Source organism: Arachis hypogaea, chromosome 12, assembly GCF_003086295.3.
Source record: "Arachis hypogaea cultivar Tifrunner chromosome 12, arahy.Tifrunner.gnm2.J5K5, whole genome shotgun sequence".
Classification (NCBI taxonomy): Eukaryota; Viridiplantae; Streptophyta; class Magnoliopsida; order Fabales; family Fabaceae; genus Arachis; species Arachis hypogaea.
The window spans coordinates 75,596,547-75,619,965 of record NC_092047.1 but is presented as its reverse complement, the minus strand read 5'-3'; the positions used below and the strand labels follow the sequence as shown (position 1 = coordinate 75,619,965).

Here is a 23,419-nt window from a genome sequence, read left to right as displayed (position 1 = left end):
CCCTTCTTTTTAGGGTAAAATGAGCTGAAATGCTCACAACTAATGTTTATATATGTTGGGTCTTGGGCCCACTTAGGCCCGGTTCACTTATTTTTGCCCATTGGCCCAATTTTGGGCCAAAACCTTTAAGATTAGCGCTCTAAATCGCACTTTAAATATTTCTACCTTTCCTAATTATAATTCCTCATTTCTTAATCTTATTTACCCATAATCAATTTCCTCAGTTGTAGTACCAGACACATCTCAGCCGGTACTGCCGGTCAAAATTTCACTGCGCACTTTTACGCAGAAAACTATATTTTCCGACTCGGAAAAATTCACTGAATCCAAATATCGTATTTAAATTATCAAATTCCAATTGCCAAATATTCCAACCATATTCGCTCCTATTTAACTTATTATTTACTAAATTTCGGTTAGACCGGGTATTACAGTCACCACATTAAAATAATTAAACTAATTTCAAGGATGAATTCGAAATTCATGTACTTCTTGTTCTTTTGTTTTTAGAACATCTTTCATTTAAGAAAGGTGATAGATTCATAGGACATTCATAGCTTTAAGACATAGACACTAGACACTGATGATCATGTAGTAAAAACACAAAACATAGATAAACATAAAGCATGGTAAACGAAAAAATAGAAAAATAAAGAACAAGGAGATTAAAGAATGGGTCCACCTTAGTGATGGCGGCTAGTTCTTCCTCTTGAAGATCTTATGGAATGCTTTAGCTCCTCAATGTCTCTTCCTTGCCTTTGTTGCTCCTCCCTCATAGCTCTTTGATCTTCTCTAATTTCGTGGAGGGGGATAGAATGCTCTTGGTGGTCCACCCTTAGTTGTCCCATGTTGGAACTTAATTCTCCTAGGGAGGTGTTGATTTGCTCCCAATAGTTTTGTGGAGGAAAGTGCATCCCTTAAGGCATCTCAGGGATTTCTTGATGAGGAACTTCCTTATGCTCCTGTTGAGGTCCATGAGTGGGTTCTCTAGTTTGCCCTATCATCTTCTTCTAATCTCTTGTCGGATCTCCGGATATTCGCCCTTTTTGAGCTAAAAAGGGACCTCGGGGATCACCTTTTTCTTGGCCACAACTTCATAGAAGTGGTCTTGATGGACCTTTGAGATGAATCTCTCCATCTCCCATGACTTAGAGGTGGAAGCAATTGCCTTCCCTTTCCTCTTTCTTGAGGTTTCTCTGGCCTTAGGTGCCATTAATGGTTATGGAAAAATAAAAAGCAATGCTTTTACCATACCAAACTTAAAATGTTTGCTCGTCCTCGAGCAAAAGAAGAAGGAAAATAGTAGAAGAAGAAGAAAATGGAGGAGATGGAGGGGAAGTGTGTATTCTGCCAAGGGGGGAAAGAAGTGTTTTTAATGTGTGAAAATGAGGTAGTGTTGAGGGGTTTATATAGGGGTTGGGGAAGGGTTAGGATTTTGAATTTGGAGGTAGGTGGAGTTTTTGGGGAAGAGTGGATAGATGTGAGTGGTGAAGAGTATTTGGGGAAAAGTGTTATGAAAGGGTGTGGAAAGGAGAGAAGAAGAGGTAGGGTAGGTGGGGATCCTGTGGGGTCTACAGATCCGCATCCCTGCTCCTTTTAGGCGTGCAAAATGCCCTTAGAATGCACTTCTAGCATTAAACGCTAGGTTGCTGCTTGTTTCTAGCGTTTAATGCCAGCTTTTCTCCCTGTTTTGGCGTTAAACGCCAAGTAGATGCTCTGTTCTGGCGTTAAACGTCAGTTTGGTGCTTGTTTCTGGCATTTAACGCCAGCTTGATGCTTCTTTCTGGCGTTAAACGCCAGCCTGCTCCTTCTTACTGGCGTTTAAATGCCAGTAAGCTCTTCCTCCAGAGTGAGCTATTTTTAATGCTATTTTTTATTCTGTTTTTGATATTTCAGTTGTTCTTGTGACTTCACATGATCATCAACCTAAAGAAAACATAAAATAGCGATGGAAAATAAATAGATATAATTGAATAACATTGGGTTGCCTCCCAACAAGCGCTTCTTTAATGTCAATAGCTTGACAGTGAGCTCTCATGGAGCCTCACAGATAATCAGAGCAATGTTGGGGCCTCTCAACACCAAACTTAGAGTTTGGTTGTGGCCTCCCAACACCAAACTTAGAGTTTGAATGTGGGGGTTTTGTTTGACTCTGTATTAAGAGAAACTTTTCATGCTTCCTCTCCATGGTTACAGAAGGAGAACCTTGAGTTTTAAATACAAGGTGGTCCTCATTCAACTGAAGGACCAATTCTCCTCTGTCAACATCAATCACAGCTTTTGCTGTGGCTAGGAAGGGTCTGCCCAGGATGATGGATTCATCCTCATCCTTCCCAGTGTCTATGATTATGAAATCAGCAGGGGTGTAAAGGCCTTCAACCTTCACTAGCACATCCTCTACCAATCCATAAGCCTGTTTCATTGATTTGTCTGCCATCTCTAGTAAGATTCTTGCAGCTTGTACCTCAAAGATTCCCAGTTTCTCCATTACAAAGAGTGGCATGAGGTTTATCCCGGACCCTAGGTCACATAGAGCTTTCTCAAAGGTCATGGTGCCTATGGTAAAAGGTATGAAGAATTTTTCGGGATCTGGTTTCTTCTGAGGTAATGTCTGCCTCATTAATGCATTCAGTTCATTAGTGAACAAGGGAGGTTCATCCTCCCAAGTCTCATTACCAAATAACTTGGCATTCAGCTTCATGATTGCTCCTAAATACTTAGCAACTTGCTCTTCAGTGACATCTTCATCCTCTTCAGAGGAGGAGTATTTATCAGAGCTCATGAATGGCAAAAGGAAGTTCAATGGAATCTCTATGGTCTCTGTATGAGCCTCAGATTCCTTTGGTTCCTTAAAGGGGAACTCCTTTCTGTCCAAAGGACGTCCCATGAGGCTTTTCTAACTGGGATTCACGCCCTCCTCACTCTCTCCAGGTTCGGCCATGTTGGTCATGGTTATGGCCTTGCACTCTCTCTTGGGATTTTCTTCTGTATTGCTTGGGAGAGTACTGGGAGGAGTTTTAGTAATCTTCTTACTCAGTTGACCCACCCGTGCCTCCAAATTTCTAATGGAGGACCTTGTCTCATTCATGAAACTTAGTGTGGTCTTGGATAGATCAGAGACTATGGCTGCCAGGCCAGAATGGCTCTGTTCAGAATTCTCTGTCTGTTGCTGAGAAGATGATGGAAAAGGCTTGCTATTGCTAAACCTATTTCTTCCACTATTATTATTGAAGCCTTGTTGAGGCTTCTGTTGGTCCTTCCATGAGAAATTTGGATGATTTCTCCATGAAAGATTATAGGTGTTTCCATAGAATTCTCCCATGTAATTCACCTCTGCCATTGCAGGATTCTCAGGATCATAAGCTTCTTCTTCAGAAGATGCTTCCTTAGTACTGTTCGATGCAGCTTGCAATCCATTCAGACTCTGAGAAATCATATTGACTTGTTGAGTCAATATTTTGTTCTGAGCCAATATGGCATTCAGAGTATCAATTTCAAGAACTCCCTTTTTCTAAGGCGTCCCATTGTTCACAGGATTCCTCTCAGAGGTGTACATGAACTGGTTATTTGCAACCATTTCAATGAGTTCCTAAGCTTCTGCAGGGGTTTTCACATGAAGAGATCCTCCTGTAGAATGGTCCAATGATATTTTTGACAACTCAGACAGACCATCATAGAATATACATATGACGCTCCATTCTGGAAGCATGTCATTAGGACACCTTTTGATCAGTTACTTATATCTTTCCCAAGCTTCATAGAGGGACTCTCCTTCCTTCTGTCTGAAGGTTTGGATTTCCACTCTAAGCTTGCTCATCTTTTGAGGTGGAAAAAATTTGGCCAGGAAAGCACTGACCAGCTTATCCCAAGAGTTCAGGCTTTCTTTAGGTTGTGAATCCAACCATGTTCTAGCTCTGTCTCTTACAGCAAAAGGGAAAAGCATAAGCCTGTAGACCTCGGGATCAACTCCATTGGTCTTGACAGTGTCACAGATTTGCAAGAATTCAGCTAAAAACTGATGAGGATCTTCCATTGGAAGTCCATGAAACTTGCAATTCTACTGCATTAGAGAAACGAATTGAGGCTTAAGCTCAAAGTTGTTTGCTCCAATGGCAGTAATTGAGATGCTTCTTCCATAGAAGTCAGCAAGGGGTGCAATGAAGTCACCAAGCATCTTTCTTGCATTGTTGGCATTGTTGTTATTTTCGGCTGCCATGTCTTCTTCTTTTTCAAAAATTTCTGTTAGGTCCTCTCCAGAGTGTTGTGCTTTAGCCTCTCTTAGCTTCCTGTTCAAGGTCCTTTCAGGTTCCGGATCAGCTTCAACAAGAATGTTCTTATCCTTACTCCTACTCATATAAAAAAGAAGAGAATAGAAAATAATAGGAATCCTCTATGTCACAGTACAGAGATTCCCTTATGTGAGTAGAGAAAGAGAAGAATAGAGGGAGTAGAAGAAAAGAACTCGAACACAGAGAAGAAGAGTGGGTTCGAATTATGAGTAGAAGAGGAATGTTAGTAGAGAAATAAATAGAAAGAGGTGAGAGAGGGGGAGAGAATTTGAATTTTAAAATTAAAATAAAAGGAAAATATTTTTATTTTTATTTTAAAAAATCAGTTAGTATTCGAAAATAAAAAAGAAAAACAAAATAAATTTTAAAAATTAAATATATTACTTAATTAAAAATATTTTTGAAAAGATAGTTAGTGATTTTTGAAAATTTGAGAGAGAAAAGTAGTTAGATAGTTTTGAAAAAGGTAAGAATTTTAAAATCAAACAAAAAGTTAAGTGGTTAATTGAAAAAGATTTTGAAAATCAAATTTGAAGAGATAAGAAGTTAGAAAAGATTTTGAAATTAAGTTTTGAAAAAGATGTGATTGGAATTTATTTTGAAAAAGATTTGAAAAAGAAATTTAGAAAGATTTGATTTTGAAAATTAAAGTTGATTACTTGACTAACAAGAAACTAAAAGATATGATTTTAAAATTTAAAGATTGAACCTTTCTTAATAGGTAAGTAATAAACTTTAAAATTTTTGAATCAATCACGTTAATTGTTAGTAAAGATTTTGAAATTATGAAATTAAATTAAGAAAAAGATTTTGAAAATCATTTTTAAAAGTTTTCGAAAATATATAAAAAAATGAGAAAGTTGTGATTTATGAAAAGGTTTTGAAAAGATAAAAATTTTAAATTGAAAATTTGATTTGACTCATAAGAAACAACTAGATTTTTAAAATTTTTTGAAAAAGTCAACTCAAATATTCGAATTTTATGAGAAGAATAAGGGAAAGATATTTTTTTGATTTTTGAATTTTTAATGAAGAAAGAGAAAAACACAAAAAAGACATAAGACATAAAAATTATGAATCAAAACAAGAAAAATATGCAAGAACACTTTGAATGTCAAGATGAACATCAAGAACACTTTGAAGATCAAGATGAACACCAAGAACTTATTTTTGAAAATTTTTAAGAAAAGACATACATGCAAGACACCAAACTTAGAAATTTTTAATGTTGAGACACTAACAAATTGAAAATGCATATGAGAAACAAGAAATGATGCAAAACATGAAAATGCAAAGATCAAACAAGGGGAATCATCAAGAACAACTTGAAGATTATGATGAACACCATGCATGAATTTTTCGAAAAATTTTTAGTGAAAATTAAAAATATGCAATTGACACCAAACTTAAAAATTGACACAAGACTCAAACAAGAAACATCAAATTTTTTTATTTTTATGATTTTATTATTTTTTTTCTAATTTTTTCGAAAATTAATTGGAAAAGAAAAATAAAGATTTCAAAATTTCAAAATAGAATTCCAGGAATCATGCAATGTTAGTCTAAAACTCCAGTCCAGGAATTAGACATGGCTTACTAGCCAGCCAAGCTTTCAGTGAAAGCTTCGGTCCAAAACACTAGACATGGCCAATGGCCAGCCAAGCTTTAGCATACAAATCAAGCATACAACAGCTGATCAGATGGGAGTCCACGGACTCTTGTGATGATAAGTTAAAATTTCGGTCCAAAAGAATTAAACATGGCTTCACAGCCAGCCAGATTTCAACAAATCATCATGAAACTCTAGAATTCATTCTTAAAAATTCTGAAGAACAAAATAAAATTTCTTTTTTTTTTTGAAAATTTTTCGAAAGTAAAAAGCAAAAAAACAAAACTTAAAATTAAAATAAAATTACCTAATCTGAGTAACAAGATGAGCCATCAGTTGTCCAAACTCGAACAATCCCCGGCAACAGCGCCAAAAACTTGGTGCATGAAATCGTGATTGTTCATTCCCAACAACGGCGCCAAAAACTCAGTACGCACATTCATAATCTCAATTCTATTTCGCAACTTTGCACAACTAACCAGCAAGTGCACTGGGTCGTCCAAGTAATAAACCTTACGTGAGTAAGGGTCGATCCCACGGAGATTGTCGGCTTGAAGCAAGCTATGGTCATCTTGTAAATATCAGTCAGGCGGATTCAAATGGTTATGGAGATTTGATAATTAAAATATAATTAAAACATAAAATAAAGATAGAAATACTTATGTAATTCATTGGTGAGAATTTCAGATAAGCGTATGGAGATGCTTTGCTCCTTCTGAATCTCTGCTTTCCTACTGCTTCCATTCAATCATTCATACTCCTTTCTATGGCAAGCTGTATGTTGAGCATCACCGTTGTCAATGGCTACTTCCCGTCCTCTGAGTGAAAATGGTCCAAATGCACTGTCACCGCATGGCTAATCATCTATCGGTTCTCAATCATGTTGGAATAGGATCCATTGATCCTTTTGCGTCTGTCACTACGCCTAACACTCGTGAATTTGAAGCTCGTCACAGTCATCCCTTCCCAGATCCTATTCAGAATACCACAGACAAGGTTTAGACTTTCCGGATCTCAGGAATAGCCGCCAATAATTCTAGCTTATACCACGAAGACTCCGATCTTTCGGAATGGAGGCTAAGAGATAAACGCTCAACCTACGGAAGAACGGAAGTGGTTGTCTGGCACGCGTTCATAGGTTGAGAATAGTGATGAGTGTCACGAATCATCATATTCATCATGGTTGAAGTACAAGCGAATATCTTAGAATAGGAATAAGCTTGAATTGAATAAGAAAACAATAGTACTTTGCATTAATTCATGAGGAACAGCAGAGCTCCACACCTTAATCTATGGTGTGTAGAAACTCTACCGTTGAAAATACATAAGTGATAAAGGTCCAGGCATGGCCGAATGGCCAGCCCCCTAAACGTGATCTCTCAATGTAAAATTATTCAAAGACTAACCAGAGATATAAAATAAATCACTAAAAGTAGTTTTTATACTAAACTAGTAGCTAGGGTTACATAAGATAAGTAAATGATGTGGAAATCCACTTCTAGGCCCACTTGGTGTGTGCTTGGGATGAGCATTGAGCTTTCATGTGTAGAGACTCTTTTTGGAGTTAAACGCTAGGTTGTGGCCTGTTTCTGGCATTTAACTCTGATTTCCAACCTGTTTCTGGCGTTTAACTCCAGAATAGGGCAGGAAATTAGCGTTTGAACGCCAGTTTGCGTCGTCAAAACTCGGACAAAGTATGGACTATTATATATTGCTAGAAAGCCCTGGATGTCTACTTTCCAACGCAATTGAGAGCGCACTAATTGGGTTTCTGTAGCTCCAAAAAATCCATTTCGAGGGCAGGGAGGTCAGAATCCAACAACATCTGCAGTCCTTCTTCAGCCTCTGAATAAGATTTTTGCTCAAGTCCCTCAATTTCAGCTAGAAAATACCTGAAATCACAGAAAAACACACAAACTCATAGTAAAGTCCAGAAATGTGATTTTTATTTAAAAACTAATAAAAATATACTAAAAAGTAACTAAAACATACTAAAAACTATGTAAAAACAATGCCAAAAAGCGTATAAATTATCCGCTCATCACTTCCTCCATGCTTTCTTTCACCTATCATCAACCAATACATGCATCAAAGCCTTGCTAAAGTCATGAGAATTCTAATCATTCTTAGCAACAAGTAATTATAGCATAATTCTCATGAAATTGCATTAAATTAATCATAATTGGATGAATCTAGGTATGCATAAATTTCTACCCAAATGGCTTACTTATAACTGAAGAAAGTGCATAAGATCTATTAAAAACAAAGAAAAATGCTAGTGAAACTAGCCTAAGATGCCCTCATCACAACACCAAACTTAAATCCTGCTTGTCCCTAAGCAAGTACTGAATTATTAAGAAGAAAGAATGAAGCAGAAGGAGATGTTCATATCAACAAAGCCTTATTATTAGTTAATGGGGTTTTATGCAGAAAATGCAACAGCTCACATCTTATTGATCTCTAGGCATAGAATGTCTCCTTCAAGCATCAATTATCATACTGCTATGACCTCTTATTATTCATTCATCCTTGGTAGTTGCTTTTCTTCATTTTCTTTTCCTGTAGACTTTAGCTCAGTGTCATGTGTAGAAGTAGCTTCTTTAGCTCATTTGTACTCAACACAGATACTTGGCTCACAATTCTTCTTAAGACATTGATGCCCAGCACCTCTTTGGGTCACTAAATGTCTTGTAACTAGGTTGCTCTTGATAATGGACTTTTGGTTGATAATCCCGGGTTAGTTAACCCAAGTTACCAAGTGTTAAAGCACTCCATATAACCTAATCATCCAAGTAGATCCTAGTACAAAGACACCGTAGGCATATGTCTTAAGGTCCAAGCTATTGGTGTCTAGCCTTATTCTTTGCTTTCTTTTGTTTTTGCTGCCACTTTTGGCTTTGCTTTTTCTTTCTTTTTGTTTGTTTTTCTTTCAACCAAGGATTTTTATTTACTAAGATTTATAGACAGCATGCTAGTTTACACCTAAAAGGGGAACAATCTATCCTTTTATTCATTATAAGTGAGCTACTACACAATCAAACATACATACCACCACTTACTGTTATTTTATTACTTGCTAAAAAGGAACTGTTCCACTTCTTGTTCAAGCATTTCTTTTATTTAATTGAAAAGACTTAGGGGACAAGACAAGCATTTAATCAAGTGAAAGTGAAAGCACTCACACTTAGACTAGCACACTTATTGCAAACTTAAACACACAAAATGCAAAACAGCTTAAACTAAAATTAACTAAAACAGACATGTTCTTTCTTTATTGAATGGAATAACCAAGGAGTGAGTCCACCTTTCATTTTTTTATCCTGTTTGTCTTTTTTCTTCTTCTCGCTTGCTTGCTTACTAGTTTCTCCCTTGTCTTTTCCTTTTAGCTTTTGCCAGAATCTAGATTTCTTCATTGTCTCTTCTACTCTATTTTCAAGGCGTATTTCTTTGTCTATTTCTTTGTCACTCCTTTCCTTGAAGTATTCATCGTAAACTAGAAATGCTGGGTCCATGCTATGCAAATGTTCCCCAATGTAGTTGAGCTTGATTTGGCTATTTATGTTGTAATCAGCTTGAACTCCATATCTTGCATCCTGAAGGGTCGTGAACTCCTTGAAAGCTCTCATGTCATCAACTTGAAGTTGGGCTAGCTAGTTGAAAGATTCTTGAAACTGTGAAGCTTGTTCCTTTTGCATAACTAAGGATCTTGACTCATAGTCTCTCTGTTGACTCATCATTCTCAACTGAAGCTCCTATTGTCTTTGTTGAGCGCTCATGTACTGTGAATGGAATTCTTCCTGCTTCTCTTGAATTCTCATGTACTGTTCTGACAACCTTTCAATTGCTTCTTGCATCCGCCCCATGTCCATGTTGTTTTGTGGTTGGAATTATTGCTCTTCTTATTCCTCTTGTTGTCCTTCTTCTTTCCGTGGTTCTTCTCTCCTTCTCCATCTTTGTGGCCTTCGACTTTGTTGTGCCTCTGTGACATTCATCATTCTTTTGAGGGTTATAGGCATGCCTGGATACAGCCACGCTGGGTGTGCAGCCTCCAGTGGCACTCTAGCCTTCATGCATAACCTCATAATGGTGCTTGGATAATGGAGCCAGGCTTCAGCAGAATTTTTCTCTGCAACCTTTTGAATGTCATTTGCAATGATCTCGTGGACCTTTATCTCTCCCCCCCACCATTATGCAGTGTAGCATGACAGCCCATTGCTTGTTAACTTCCGAGGTGTTCACGGTACCCAAAATTGATATCTTTATTAGCTCATACCAACCTTTTGCTTCAGGGATGAGATCTCTCTTTTTCAAGTACTTGTGCCTTCCATAATTATCCCTATCCCAGTCAGCATTCACTACATAGATATCACTAGAGATTTCATCATAATCTGGGTTTCCATTTACTCTTTCGTGGTACCCCAGTTCATCAAAATGTGCTGGCCTAAGTCCTAAGACCTTCATGATGGTCTTCGGACTAAACTCAACTTCCACGCCCCGTACATAACTCTTGTAAGTTGGGGCTTGATGAGCGAATAATTTATACCCTTTTTGGCATTGTTTTTACATAGTTTTTAGTATGTTTTAGTTACTTTTTATTATATTTTTATTAGTTTTTATGCAAAAATCATATTTCTAGACTTTACTATGAATTTTTGTGTTTTTCTATAATTTTAGGTATTTTCTGGCTGAAATTGAGGGACCTAAGCAAAAATTTGATTTAGAGGCTGAGAAAGGACTGCAGATGCTATTGGATTCTGACCCTCCTATACTTGAAATGGATTTTCTGGAGCTACAGAAGCCCAATTGGCGCGCTCTTAATTGCGTTGGAAAGTAGACATCTTGGGCTTTCCAGAAATATATAATAGTCTATACTTTTCTCGAGATTTGATGGCCCAAACTGGCGTCCAAACGCCCACCAGAGACCATTTTCTGGATTAAAACGCCAGAACTGGCACCAGAAGTGGAGTTAAACGCCCAAACTGGCACCCAAGCTAGCGTTTAACTCCAAGAATGGCCTATGCACGTGTAAAGCTCAATGCTCAGCCCAAGCACACACCAAGTGGACCCCGAAAGTAGATTTCTACACTATCTGCACTTAGTTACTTATTTTCTGTAATCCCTAGTAACTAGTTTAGTATAAATAGCACTTTCTACTATTGTATTCACATACTTTAAAAGTCTTTTATCATTTTGGACGTTTATATTACCTTTGGGAGGCTGGCCATTCGGCTATGCCTAGACCTTTTTCTCTTATGTATTTTCTACGGTGGAGTTTCTACACCTCATAGATTAAGGTGCGGAGAACTGCTATTCCTCATGAATTAATGCAAGTACTATTGTTTCTCTTTCAATTCACCCTCACTTCTTCTCCAAGATATACTCTCGTACTTAATTCAGTTAATTTAGAATGAAGGGGTGACAATCACCCACTATCTTCGTTACTCGCTTAGCCAAGATCCGCGTGCCTGACAACCACAAGCGGTCTACATGATGTTCAACGCAGTCATTGGACGATAGCCGGAGTATACTCTCTTGGGTCTCTAATCCACGGACCGAGTCTGTGAGATTAGAATCTTCGTGGTATAGGCTAGAACCAATTAGCAGCATTCCTGAGATCCGAAAAATCTAAACCTTGTCTGTGGTATTCCGAGTAGGATCTGGGAAGGGATGACTGTGACGAGCTTCAAACTTGCAAATGTTAGGCGCAGCGATAGTGTGCAAAAGGATAGAGAGATACTATTCCGACGCTAGTGAGAACCGACAGATGATTAGCCATGCGGTAGCTGTACCTGGTATTTTTCATCCGAGACGAGAAATCTGACAGTTTATTAGTCGTGCAGAAACCGTACCTGGTATTTTTCATCCGAGAGGATCATACAGCTTGCCATGGAGGAGAGCACGCATGATTGGAAGAAGACAATAGGAAAGCAGAGGTTCAGAAGCAACAAAGCATCTCCAAACGCTAATCTGAAATTCCCACCAATGATTTACATAAGTATATTTTATTTTATGTTTTATTTATCTTTTAATTATCAAAACCTCATAACCATTTAAATCCGCCTGACTAAGATTTACAAGATGACCAGAGCTTGCTTTAAGCCGATAATCTCCGTGGGATCGACCCTTACTCATGTAAGGTATTACTTGGACGACCCAGTGCACTTGCTGGTTAGTTGTGCAGAGTTGTGAAAAGTGTGATCACAATTTCGTGCACCAAGTTTTTGGCGCCGTTGCCGGAGATTGTTCGAGTTTGGACAACTGACGGTTCATCTTGTTGCTTAGATTAGGTAATTTTATTTTATGTTTAAGCTTTTTTATTTTTATTTTCGAAAAAAATAAAAAAATAAAATATGTTTTTCAGAGTTTTTAAGAATGAATTCTAGAGCTTCTTGAGATATGTTGAAGCCTGGCTGGCTGTTAAGCCATGTCTAATCTTTTGGACCGAGGTTTCCACTTTCCATTGTAGAAAGGACATGTCTGTATTTGTATGCTAAAGCTTGGCTGGCCATTTGGCCATGTCTAATTCTTTTGGACCAAAGCTTTAGACTAACATTGCATGAATCCTGGAATTCTTATTAAAAATTTTGAATTTTTTTATTCTCTTTTTCCAAAATAATTTCGAAAAAAATTGACAAAATCATAAAACCAAAAAAATTTTATGTTTCTTGTTTGAGTCTTATGTCAAATTTTAAGTTTGGTGTCAATTGCATGTTTTTAATTTTTCTTAGATTTTCGAAAATCATGCATTGTGTTCTTCTTTGATCTTCAAGTTGTTCTTGATGATTTTCTTTGTTTAATCTTGTGATTTTCTTGTTTGGTGTTTTTTGTTGTTTTTCATATGCATTTTTGAATTCATAGTGTCTAAACATTAAAAATTTCTAAGTTTGGTGTCTTGCATGTGTTTCTTTTCTTAAAAATTTTCAAAAAAATATGTTCTTGATGTTCATCATGATCTTCAAAGTGTTCTTGGTGTTCATCTTGACATTCAAACTGTTCTTGCATGCATTATTTATTTTGATCTTAATTTCTTATGTCTTGTGTCATTTTGTTATTTTTCTCTTTCTTCATTAATTCAAAAATAAAAAATAATATCTTTCCCTTATCTTACTCATAATTTTCGAAATTTTGAGTTGATTTGGTCAAAATTTTTAAAATTTGGTTGTTTCTTGTTAGTCAAGTCAAAATTTTAATTTTCAAATCTTTTTCATATTTTCGAATTTCTTAAATAAATTTTCAAAATCTTTTTCTTATTTTTATTTCATATTTTTGAAAACTTTATTAACAATTAATGTTTTGATTCAAAAATTTCAAGTTTGTTACTTTCCTGTTAAGAAAGGTTCAATCTTTAAATTTCTAGAATCATATCTTTTAGTTTCTTGTTAGTCAAGTCATCAACTTTAATTTTCAAAATCAAATCTTTTTAAATTTCTTTTTCAAATCTTTTTCAAAATAGATTTCAATCATATCTTTTTCAAAACTTAATTTCAAAATCTTTTTCTAACTTCTTATCTTTTCAAAATTTATTTTCAAATCTTTTTCAATTAACCACTTGACTTGTTTGTTTTAATTTTAAAAAGTTTACTATTTCTTATCTTTTTCAAAACCACCTAACTACTTTTTCACTTCTCATTTTCAAAAATAATCATATCTTTTTCAAAAATCTTTTTAATTAACTAATTGTTTTAAATTCTAATTTTATTTTATTTATTTTCTTAAATTTCAAATTCTATCTTATAATTAAAATAAAAACAAAAATATTTTTCTTTTCTTTTAATTAATATTCGAATACTCTCCCTCTCTCATCTCTTTCTATTTATTTTATTTATTTACTAACACTTCTCTTCTACTCATCTAATAATTCGAACCCTCTCTTTCTCTCTCTCTCTCTCTCTCTCTCTCTCTGTGTTCGAATTTCTTCTTCTTCCTTCTTCATTCTATTCTTCTTTTCCTCTGACACATAAAGGAATCTCTATACTGTGACATAGAGGATTCCTCTTCTTTTCTGTTCTCTTCTTTTTCATATGAGCAGGAACAAGGATAAGAACATTCTTGTTGAAGCTGATCCTGAACCTGAAAGGACTTTGAAGAGGAAGCTAAGAGAAGCTAAAGCACAACACTCTGGAGAGGACCTTACAGAAATTTTTGAAAAAGAAGAAGACATGGCAGCCGAACCCAACAACAATGGTGGAGATGCAAGGAAGATGCTTGGTGACTTTACTGCACCCCTTTCTGACTTCTATGGAAGAAGCATCTCAATTCCTGCAATTGGAGCAAACAACTTTGAGCTTAAGCCTCAATTAGTTTCTCTAATACAGCAAAATTGCAAGTTTCATGGACTTCCATTGGAAGATCCTCATCAGTTCTTAGCTGAATTCTTGCAAATCTGTGACACTGTTAAGACCAATGGGGTTAATCCCCAGGTCTAAAGACTTATGCTTTTCCCCTTTGCTGTAAGAGACAGAGCTAGGATATGGTTGGACTCACAACCTAAAGAAAGCCTGAACTCTTGGGAAAAGTCGGTCAATGCTTTCTTGGCCAAATTCCTTCCACCTGAAAAGATGAACAAGCTCAGAGTGGAAGTCTAAACCTTCAGACAGAAGGAAGGTGAATCCCTCTATGAAGTTTGGGAAAGATACAAGCAATTGATCAGAAGGTGTCCTTCTAACATGCTTTCAGAATGGAGAATCTTATGTATATTCTATGATGGTCTATCTGAATTGTCCAAGATGTCATTGGACCATTCTGCTGGTAGATCTCTTCATCTGAAGAAAACACCTGCAGAAGCCCAATAACTCATTAAAATGGTTGTAAATAACTAGTTCATGTATACTTCTGAAAGAAATCATGTGAATAATGGGATGACTCAGAAGAAAGGAGTTCCTGAGATTGATACTCTAAATGCCATATTGGCTCAGAATAAAATATTCACTTATGCTTTGACTTTTCTCTTGCATCAAGTATTAATTGATATGCCCTTTGCCTATATTGTCTTCTCACTTACATGCGTAGCTAACATGTGGTGAGAACCTTACTCTTATTTGGCATTAGCCCTCGCTTATGTTCTATTTGCTTTGATATCTTTGTTGTAGGCTTAATTTTCTTTCTTTTTCTCTTCTTTGAGGTTGGCCACTAAGAAGGAAAAGAATGAGAAAGCTTCTAAATGGGGCAACAAACAAGTTCACCCGCACAACCTTTTGAAGGAGCTCATCAATTGTAGCAACCCTTCCACCTTGCTCTTCTTTGCATGCACCGAGGACGGTGCGAATTTCTAAGTGTGGGGAGGTCGTCCGACCGACCTCCATGGGTAACAATTTCCTTTTTCAACACCAATTTTTAATTTTTGTCTTTGTTAGTTAGTTGTTGCATTGCATGATAGGTTGAATGTTAGTTAGAATTTGTACATATTTCACCATTTCTTTTTATGTTTGGACTACTTGGTTAGGGTGATGATTTCTTTTCCAAGAAACTGTTTTTAGGGCACCCTACCAATTTGAAAAAAAAAATTTTGTGACAAACTTGCTTGAAGAATGTATTTTGGAACATGGTTTTTGAGCTAAGAACACAAGCATGTGAGTTTTGAGCCTAATTGTATGGTTACATCTTATAACCACTTATTTTCATTCTTGTGTGCATTATTCTCTCTCTATGATTGTAATCTTTGATTTGTTTGATTCTATATGTCAATTATTCCATGTATACATGCATTTATATGATTGAGGCCATCATTTCATATAGCTCACTTACCCAAATATCCTACATTTCATCAACCATTGTTAGCCAAATTTGAGCCTATTTAATCCCTTTTGTTCTTAATGTTAGCACATCACTACCCTTAAGTGAAAAATAATAAATGTCCTTAATTTGGATCTTTGATTAGCTTAGGCTAGTGAGAGTGTGTATCATTTGGGTATGGGAAACTTGGGACATTGGTTGAGAGAAAAATGTGTTTTTGTATTTTGTTAAAGATTTTTGGGAATTAGGTACATATTCATGCACTATATGTAAAACCATATGCATTGATACGTTTGTATATACTTTAGAAAAAAAATGAAATGATAAAAAAAAACATATATATATATATATATATATATATATATATATATATATATATATATATATAAAGAGAAAAAGAAAAAAAAAGAGAAAAAGAAATAAAAAGGGAATAAAAATGCCCCAAGGTAAAGTTCAATAAAAATCAATGCATATGGAATGTGAATTAAATAGAATGCATGAGTATGTGAAAAAGTAGGAATCATGGGTAGCTAGGTTGTGCATTAGAATTGTATAGGTTGTTATATGTGTTTAGTGAGAGCTTAGGCTAATCAAAGATTCAAATTCCAAGCTCACTTGGCCATATGCATCCCTACCTTGACCCTAGCCCCATTACAACCTATGAATAAGTCCTCATGATGAATGTATGCATGCATTGAATAATTGTTGATTGTTAGATGAAAAATAAATCATGGAAAGCATGATTAGAAGAGAATTGAGTGATCGACGCTATACACTAGAGCGACTAGAGCGGATACACTTCGGTGAGGGTTCGATGCTCAATTCCTTGTTCCCGGCTTTCATGAGCTTTCTTCTTGCAAGTCTATTTGAACTTCATTTTGATATTTGAATTGGTAGGATTCATGAATCGTCATATGATCTTAGCCCTACTTGTTCATATATGTTCTTGGGGATTGATTTGCTTTTAACCAAGTAGATAGAATCATTTTGCATATAGTTGCATTCATATAGATAGGTGCATATAGTTTATTTGCATTGAATAAATGTTCACACCCTTTTCTTGTCCTTCTTTATTCTTAGCATGAGGACATGCTTGGTTTAAGTGTGGGGAGATTTGATAAACCCCGATTTTGTGGTTTATCTTGTGCTTATTTTGCGGGGATTTTATCAACTATTCTCACATTTATTCAATGAAATAGCATGGTTTTGCAATTCTCCCTTGATTTGTGCTTAAATGTGAAAACATGCTTTTTAGGTCCTAAAATTGGTGATTTTAATTCACTTTAATTCTATTCGATGCATTGATATGTTTGTTGAGTAATTTCAGGTTCATAAGACAAGTATTGGATGGAAGAAGTGAGGAGAAAAGCATGCAAAGTGGGAGAACTCATGAAGAAATGAAGGAACCGTAAAGCTGTCAAGCCTGACCTCTTCGCACTTAAACGATTATAACTTGAGCTACAAAGGTCCAAATGAGGCGGTTCCAGTTGCGTTGGAAAGCTAACATCTAGGGCTTCAAAATGATATAAATTTTACCATATGTTTCTTTGCCCTCAGGGGCGCGCACGCGCCATGTACGCGTGCGCGCCGATTCTGCCGTGGTTCCACTTTAATGAAATCGCCCCCAGCGATTTTGCAGCTCATTTTGGGCCCAATCCAACCCATTTCTGATGCTATTGAACCCAAGGATTGAAGGGGGAATGAAAAAAGTAGTCATAGTTTAGTTTTCATCATGTTTTAGGGTAGAATTCTAGAGAGAGAGGATCTCTCCTCTCTCTAGATTTTAGGGTAGTTTTAGTTAATTCTTCTTGGATCCAAGTTTTAATTCTTGTTTTGATTCAGTTTTCTCTTTTAATTTCTTGTTGTTACATCTTTGTTCTTCTAGTTCTTGTTGTTAATTTCCCTATTTTGCCATTTTTATGTTAATGAATCATTCTTGGATCTTAATTTTTCTTTAATGCAATTTTATATTTCCATGTCTCTTTTATGTTGATCTTGATTGTTATTATTGATTTCTTGCTTATGTTGTTTATGGTTTCCTTTAATTCTTGCATTTGATGATGTTTACTTTTCTTGCACACTAAGTGTTTGTTAAAATGCTTCCTCTAGTTTTTGAGTAGTTTTCTTGACTCTTGGCCTAGGCTAAGGGAATTGAGTGACCTTGAGTTATTGGGTCTCATTGAATTGGTGATTTGAGAACCTTTGGTGATCAATTTGATACTCATTGACGCCAACCCACTACTAATCTAATTAGTAGGTAGGTTGGGACTTATGGGTTGATGTGATCAAAGCGATTTGACGTACTTCAAGTCTAGGAGTAGATATTACGTACTTAAGACTTTTGGAAGTAGACTTAATGAGCTTGGCCTCTCATAATTATCAATATTTGGTATGTAGACAAGGATGGTGATCTCAATTTCCCATGTCTTAGCCAAGAGTTATTTTCCTTTATTTTATTAGTTCTTGTTATTTTACTTTCTTGTCATTTAATTTTTCTTTGCATTTATTTTCTTGCAAAAATATAAAACCAACCCCCCCTTACATCTTCATAGCCAATAATTGAGCACTTCATTGCAATTCCTTGTGAGACGACCCGGAGTCTAAATACTCCGGTTAATTCTTATTTGGGGTTTGTACTTGTGACAACTCAAAGTTTTGATGTGAGAATTGTTTGTTGGTTTAGAAGTATACTTGCAACGAGAATTCATTCAATTGAGGAAATTCTATACCATCAAAGAATTTGTTCATCACTGAAATTGAGGGACCTGAGCAAAAATCTGATTTAGAGGCTGAGAAAGGATTGCAGATGCTGTTAGATTCTGACCTTCCTGCACTCAAAATAGATTTTCTGGAGCTACAGAAGCCCAATTGGCGTACTCTCAATTTCATTGGAAAGTAGACATCTTGGGCAAACTGGCGGCCAAACGCTCACCAGAGACCCTTTTCTGGAGTAAAACGCCAGAATTGGCACCAGAACTGGAGTTAAACGCCCAAACTGGCACCCAAGCTGGTGTTTAACTCCAAGAATGGCCTATGCACGTGTAAAGCTCAATGCTCAGCCCAAGCACACACCAAGTGGGCCCCAGAAGTGGATTTCTGCACTATCTGCACTTAGTTACTTATTTTCTGTAATCCCTAGTAACTAGTTTAGTATAAATAGCACTTTTTACTATTGTATTCGCATACTTTAAAAGTCTTTTATCATTTTGGACGTTTATGTTACCTTTGGGAGGCTGGCCATTCGGCCATGCCTAGACCTTTTTCTCTTTTGTATTTTCTACGGTGGAGTTTCTACACCTCATAAATTAAGGTGCGGAGCTCTGCTGTTCCTCATAAATTATTTCAAGTACTATTGTTTCTCTTTCAATTCATGCTTACTTCTTCTCCAAGATATACTTTCGTACTTAATTCAGTTAAGTCAAAATGAAGGGGTGACCTGTGACAATCACCCACTATCTTCGTTACTCGCTTAGCTAAGATCCGCGTGCCTGACAACCACAAGTGGTCTACATGATGTTCAACGTAGTCATTGGACGATAGCCGGAGTATACTCTCTTGGGTCTCTAATCCACAGACCGAGTCCATGAGATTAGGATCTTCGTTGTATAGGCTAGAACCAATTAGCAGCATTCCTGAGATCCGAAAAGTCTAAACCCTGTCTGTGGTATTCCGTGTAGGATCTGGGAAGGGATGACTATGACGAGCTTCAAACTTGTGAATGTTGGGCGCAGTGTCAGTGTGCAAAAGGATAGAGAGATCCTATTCCGACACTAGTAAGAACCGACAGATGATTAGCCGTGCGGTAGCTGTACCTGGTATTTTTCATCCGAGACGAGAAATCTGACAGTTGATTGGCCCTGCAGAAACTGTACCTGGTATTTTTCATCCGAGAGGATCAGACAGCTTGCCATGGAAGGGAGCACACATGATTGGAAGAAGACAATAGGAAAGCAGAGGTTCAGAAGCAACAAAGCATCTCCAAACGCTTATCTGAAATTCCCACCAATGATTTACATAAGTATCTTTATTTTATTTTATGTTTTATTTATCTTTTAATTATCAAAACCTCATAACCATTTGAATCTACCTGACTAAGATTTACAAGATGACCATAGCTTGCTTCAAGCCGACAATCTCCGTGGGATTGACCCTTACTCACGTAAGGTATTACTTGGACGACCCAGTGCACTTGCTGGTTAGTTGTGCGGAGTTGTGAAAAGTGTGATCACAATTTCGTGCACCAGGGCTTCAGTCATATCAAGCCTTGGGGTGTTAGCATAAAACTCCCTTATGATGTTTTCATTAATCCTGGTAGTTGGTGAGGTAAGCTCTTCCCATTTTCTCTTTCTGATCTTGGCTTTCATTTCTAGGCACCCGTCATCAGGTAGCTGGAAAGGGACTTCTGGATATATCTTTTTGTCATTCATCCACCCAAGTTGCATTTGATGGTACCATGATCTGAACTTCCATCGATCATATTCATTTTCAGCTTCCTCAGTGACAGGTTCCTTTCCTCTCCTTCTTTTAGAACTTGAAGAAGAAGCCATGCTTCCCTTAATGGTTGACCGAGTTAAGGTTGAAAGTTTATGAACAAGATTGGTTGGTGTGATGAACTCTCGGAGGAAAAGTGTTTGAAGTTAAAAGAGTGTTATGGAAGCAAGTGAACAAGGGTACTTTGTTGTACAAGGAACACGGTTTCTAGGCTTTGGTTTTAGAGAACACAAGAGTTGAATATCTGGAGTACAAGAAATGTGAGATTTTAGTTCACATGCACGGTTCAAGTGAGGCTATTTATAGTAAGCTTTAATGAAGAATGGATGGCTAGGATTCATTGGGACAAGTGATAAATGAAGGTTGTGCATGCAAGGTTGAATAAAGACAAAATTTTCCTCTTCATGAAGCATATCTCTTCGGTCTTCCAAGTGCTTCTTCCAAGGATGTGCAGACTCACCCTTCAAGCCAAGTGATCCACTTTTGTCTTCATGCTAGCCATACCCTTCCTTGTCTTGTCCCTTTTATTAAATAGTTCTCTGCTCACCTAACCATCATAATAAGACAAAAGGAGTGAGTACTAACAGGTGGTGGCAAGAGAACAATTAATATTTAAAACTAAAACTTTGACTATCATTCTGATAAACCCCGATTCTGTGGTTTATCTTGTGCTTATTTTGGGGGATTTTATCAACATTTCCTACACTTATTCACAAGAAATGCATGATTTTGTGTTCACTTCCCAATATTGCTCCATGATGGAAAACATGCTTATTTTGCCTTAAAATTGCCACATTTTAATTCTCTTCTATTGCCATTCGATGCCGTGATGTATTTTTTTAGTAATTTCAAGAATTATAGGGTAGGAATGACTTAGAAGAGAGGGAGAAAGCATGTACAAAAAAGGAGGAACATGAAGAATTGAAATCTTGGGAAAAGCAGCATCGGCGCGCTCACGCACTCCACGCGCACGCGTGGACGGGATTGGCTGGAAGCGGCGCACAAGGATGGACGCATCCGCGCGGATCAGAAAATTTCTATCAACGCGCACGCGCACTTGGCGCGCACGCGTGGATCACAAGCAATCGGCGCGCGCGCACGCATGGCGCGCACGCGTGGAAAGCTGCACGTGACCTCATTAAAGAAAATTGTGCCTGGCAGTTTCTGAGTCTCATTAGGCCCAATTTCAAGCTGTTTCTGCATGGAAAAGACCCAAGGATGCTAGGGGAAAATGGGGGATCACTCATTTTACACTAGGACATAATTTTTAGTAAGTTCTTGGTTCTTTTGTTATTCTAGAGGGAGAAACCCTTGTTCCTCTCTAGATCTAGTTTTAATTTGATCTTCCCTTGTTGATTTGTGACTTGGATCTTGTTAATTACTAGTTTTAATTGTTCAATTTGAATTCCTTGTTACAATTTTGCTTATATCTTGTGATAGTTTATGAATTCTTGTCAATTGTCATTTTATACCAATTTCATGAATGTTGTGAATCTTGACTTGTTGATATTACATTGATGATTTCTATGTTTAGCTTTGTTGTTTGGATGATCATATGTTGATAATTGTTAGTGGGTACTTGTAGATTTCAATTTAATTGCTATTTTGAACATGTCTTTTGTTAATGCTTACCAAGTGTTTGATGAATTATTTACTTTGATTATGGAGTAGTCTTCTTTACTCTTGGCCTAGGTCAAGGGAATTGGGTAAACTTGAGTCATTGGGTCTAATGGATTTGATGATTTGGGAGCCCTAGGTGGTCAATTTGATACTCATTGACACCAACCCACTACTAATCTAATTAGTAGGTAGGTTGGGACTTATGGGTTGATGTGATCAAAGCCATTTGACGTACTTCAAGTCTAGGAGTAGATATCACGTACTTAAGACTTTGAGAGTAGACTTAATGAGCTTGGTTCCTCATAATTGTTAAGATATAGTTGTTAGACAAGGATGGTGGCCCCAATTCCCAAGCCTAGCCAAGAGTTGCTTTTATTATTCATATTTGAAATTCAATTTCCTCAACCAATTGCTTTAGTTGTAGTTATTTGTTTGGGTTATAATAGAATTAAGTGGAATGTTGTTTATTCATTGAAGTTGCTCATGTTTTGCTTAGTTAATTGAACTAGTTATTGCATTTTAAGATTACTTGCTTTTTAAGATTCCCATTTATTTTCATGCTCATAACTCACAACCCCGGATTTCTAACTAATGTTGAAGCACATGTTTGCCTATTCCTTGTGAGATGACCCGAGGTTTGAATACTTCGGTTATTTCTATTGGGGTTGAACTTGTGACAACCATATCCCTCTTCTAAATTTGACCCCCGAGGATTGTTGTTGGTAGAGCTATACTTGCAACGCGACCTTATTGGAGAAAATCTTTACCAATACACCCTTGGGGCTCATGTCAAATTTTTGGCGCCGTTGCCGGGGAATGGTTGCAACATGTGCCTTGATGTTGGTTATGTGAATATATGAATATTGTAGATAGTTTACTTCTTTCAATACTTAGCCATAGTTTAGATTTCTTTTACATTTGTGCTATGACTTTCAAGTTTTGATGACTCGGTCTCAGCCGAATTCTAGCTTAGCCAATTTTGATCCCGAGATCGAAAGAACTTTGTTACACACTCGGCAAGCTAGACGGCGATTGAATTACACGCCTAGTACTTCGGCCTCTCTTGAGGAAAATACCGAATCACTAGACGTTACCGAGAGTGACTTGGAGTCTGTTACTTCCTATTCTTCTGTTGGCACTACTAATACATCTGTGCATCCTATAGGTGAGCCACACATGGCGGAGCCACGCCGGATCACTTTGCATGAGCAAGGAGCTCCGGATATCATACTTCAACCGTTGCAAGCAAGGTATCCTAACCTTGATTCGAACTTTGAGTTGAAGAGTAGCTTGATACATCTACTTCCTAAGTATCATGGGTTGCCGGGTCAAGACCCCATCCGACATTTGAAGGATTTTCAAGTTGCTTGTTCTACGGCTCGAAGGCATGGAGCCGATGAGGTAGCTCTCATGGTTTTTGCCTTCCCCTTCTCTCTTGAAGCGCAAGCAAAAACATGGTTCTATTCACTACCGGATGAGATTGTGACTAATTGGGATTTCTTGAGAAGAGAGTTTCTTGATAAATTCTTTCCATCGGAGAAGACCGACTACATCCGGAAAGAGATTTCGGGCATAATGCAAAGAGACCAAGAGAGTTTGTACGAGTATTGGTCTCGGTTCAAGAGGCTATTGGAGTCATGTCCACACCACGGAATGCCCACTAACTTGCTCATTAGCT

General features: G+C 37.0%; 2 non-coding genes across 2 annotated transcripts; one reads left to right on the top strand and one right to left on the bottom strand.

Annotated features, from left to right (window-relative positions):
- Positions 1–3,703: 3,703 nt before the first annotated feature.
- On the top strand, positions 3,704–3,811 carry LOC112731104 (small nucleolar RNA R71). Its single transcript, XR_003166896.1, has one exon. It is a non-coding gene; the product is annotated as a small nucleolar RNA R71 (small nucleolar RNA).
- A 10,651-nt stretch (positions 3,812–14,462) lies between these two features.
- On the bottom strand, positions 14,463–14,571 carry LOC112731040 (small nucleolar RNA R71). Its single transcript, XR_003166836.1, has one exon. It is a non-coding gene; the product is annotated as a small nucleolar RNA R71 (small nucleolar RNA).
- Between the last annotated feature and the right edge of the window lie 8,848 nt (positions 14,572–23,419).